Genomic DNA, 3,225 nt, shown 5'->3' with positions numbered 1-3,225 from the left:
TTCTTTAACTATATACTAACATAGTCCCCCACCCCATGATTTGGTGTTGATTAACAGGGAGTCAAAAGGCTGTAATTCAGGTTGGCAGCAGTATATAATTGCTAAATCAGGATAGCGTCCCAGATGTGTTCACAGGCACCTCGGCCTTTAGCCTTATGGTGTTAGGCCAATGTTACAAAACTTTTTTTGTACAACTCGAAGCAATCTTATGCACAATTGCTCTGAACCCTGCCCTGTCCTGAGCCAATCTCACTGTCTCTGAAATGCCTAACCCCATTGCCTCGGTTACTGTGTCAGTCCATCTCATCCAGGGTCTTCCTCTCCTTCTCTGTCCCTTCACCCTCCCAAGCTTGATATAACTTCTCCACGACTAGTCCCTCTGGCCAGTATACCCAACGTATGTAAGGTGGAGCCTCACAATCTTTGCCTCAGAGGAACAACTTGGTTTCACCCTCTCCAGGATACAACTGTTTGTTCTTTTGGCAGTCTATTGTGTATACAATAGTTTCCTCCAGACCACAACTCAAAGGAATCTCAAAGGATTTGTCTTCTGCGCTCTTTAGTCATTGTCTAACTCTCTGATGCATATAAAAATGTTGCGAAGACCATGACCTGGATCAGGCGTACTTTAGTCTCCAGACTGACATTGTTGGTCTTCAGCTGTCTGGAGAGGTCCCTGACAGTATATTTATTTTCCTAATGCAATTTGTTTTTTTATTTCCTGAATGCTAGTTCCAAGAGCACTGATTGGGGAACAGAGCAAGCTGAAATTTTTAACAAACTCAATCTCTTTTCCATCTATCATAGTGCTGCCAGTTGGGCCAGTGATGAGAATCTTTAGTTTCTTGATGCTGAGCTTCAATCAGTATTAAAGACTACAATCCTTGACCTTTTGCAGCAAATGCTTCAGGTACTTTATTATTTCACCAAGCAAGGTTATGTCATCTGCATAACGCAGGTTGTTTATGAGTTTTCCTCCAGTCTTGATGCCACATTCCTCTTTATAGAGTCCAGCCTCTTTAATGATCTGTTCTGCGTATAGATTGAAAAGGTATGGAGACAGTATGCATCCCTGACACACACCTTCCCTGATTTTGAACTGGGTGGTATTTCTTTGCTCTGTTCTGGTGATGGCTTCCAGGTCCTAATATAAGTTTCGCATGAACACAGTCAAGTGTTTTGGGATTCTCATTCTTCTCAAGATTAGCCACAATTTCTTGTGATCCACGTAGTCAAATGCCTTTCCATACTCAATGAAACACAGATAGACATTCCTCTGGTACTCTCTGCTTTCAGCCAAGACCCATCTGGCATTGACTATGATGTCCCTAGTGCCATGGCCTCTTCTAAACCCAGCTTGTATTTCTGTTAGTTCTCTGTTGATGTACTGTTCCAGTCATTTTTGGGTGATCTTCAGCAGGGTTTTGCTTGTGTCTGATATTAGTGATACTGTTTGATAATTTCAATACTTTTTTGGATTTTTTTAAAAAATGGGAATAAATACGGATCTCTTCTAGTCAGTTGGCTGGGTGGTTGTCCTCCAGATTTCTTGGCATAACCTGGTGAGCACATCCAGGGCAGCATCTTTTTCTTGAAATATGTCAGTTGGTATTCTATCAGTTCCTGGAGCTTTATTTTTTTTCGCCAATTCATTCAGAGCACCTTGAACTTCTTCCTTAATGTTGTTTAATGAAATTCTTCTGTGTCAGCCAGTTCTTTTTGGTACAATGACTTTGTGGACTCCTTTCATCTTCTCTTGATGTATCCTGAATCATTCAATATTCTGCCAATAGCATTTTCAAGTATTGCACCTTTAGGCTTGGATTTGTTCCTTAGTTCCTTCAGTTAAGAAATGCCAAGTGAGCTTGTCTCTTTTGATTTTCTGACTCCAGCTCTTTGCACATTCCTTTATAGTACTTAGCTTTGTTTTCCTGAGCTGTCCTTTGAAATCTTTTGTTCAGCTCCATAACTTTCTGATTTCTTTGCTTTGGTTTCTTGGTGCACTAGTGCAAAATTCAGAATCTCTTCTGACATCTATCTTGTTCTTTTTTTCCTCCTCTGGTTTTGTAATGGCGTTTTGCATTCTTTATGGATAATGTTTTTAAAAGCCTCTCACAATTCATCTGATCTTCATTCATTAGCGTTCAAGGCCTCAAACCTGTTCCTGAGATGGTTTTTAAATTCAGTTGGGATATACTCAAAGTCAAACAGTTTGTTCTTGTGGATTTGATTTAATATTAACTTCAGTTTGAATTTGCATGAAAGTACTTGATGTTCTGTTCCACAATAAGCACCTGGCTTAGTTTTCACAGTTGATAGTGAGCTTCTCCAACAATTCTTTCCACAGATCTTATCAGTCTGATTCATGTGCAGACTATCAGATGAGGTCCATGTGTATAGTCGTCATTTGTGTTTCTCAGAAAAGGTATTTGTAATTAATAATTTTTTTTACTGTACACAATCAATTGTACACAATTCATTCTTACTCTAAGGGAACAGATATGTCTCTTTTGCTGAAGAATCTTCTGTTCAGTTTGGAAACTTTTTTTTTTTGGTGGCTTCAAATTTATTTCCACTTGGGGTAGATAGGACAGCTATGGATATTCGAAAAGCTCGTGTGTGATTAGACAGTAAAGAATAGGGTTCTCCCAACTTTTTGGTCTTTTGCTTTTTTGAAATAGAAAGAACCAACCACTTCTGCACTTGGTGCACCTGCCTAGTCTGTAGGGTGAGGCAGGGAGGTGCTGACAGACACCCCTCAGAAAGGCGTCGGTGGTGGTGGCGATGGTGCCCTTTCAAGAGGAGCCCGGGGCCAGCACTGCCTGGGTGCTGCCAGGTTACTTCCTTGTGCTGCCCTGGGCCAGGTCACAGGCAACCACACCGCCAGAGGCCTGGGGTCCCAGGTGCTCTGGGGACTCCAACACAGTGGCCATTAATGGGACACTGGTCTTCCCAAAAAAGAAGCTGGCCCACCAGTGGCCTGGGTCCGACAGTTTGGAAACGTTTGAGCTGTGTCCACAAGTAAAGTCCAGTATAGAACAAGCCATCAGGTTGTAGCAATCAACCTTAGCTCACAGTGTGGATCGTCTTCTCTATATCTGGCTGGGTTCTGATCAGTCCTTCCCCAGCCATATCCTCATCCCCAGCCATCTATCTGCTTATTCAAATAAGCATCAGCTACAAACTCAGGAGTTTCTCCCTGTGTTCCAGACCATTGGTCCCTTC

The 3,225-nt window shown here is 42.0% G+C and overlaps 1 pseudogene; it reads right to left on the bottom strand.

The window, feature by feature from the left end:
• LOC102852941 overlaps window positions 1–2,933 on the bottom strand; it is an 11,224-nt pseudogene extending 8,291 nt beyond the window's left edge.
• Window positions 2,934–3,225: the final 292 nt, after the last annotated feature.

Source organism: Elephantulus edwardii, unplaced genomic scaffold (genome assembly GCF_000299155.1).
Source record: "Elephantulus edwardii isolate Elephantulus edwardi_28Jun2011 unplaced genomic scaffold, EleEdw1.0 scaffold00135, whole genome shotgun sequence".
Lineage (NCBI taxonomy): Eukaryota > Metazoa > Chordata > Mammalia > Macroscelidea > Macroscelididae > Elephantulus > Elephantulus edwardii.
This window is presented reverse-complemented; position numbering and strand designations above follow the sequence as displayed.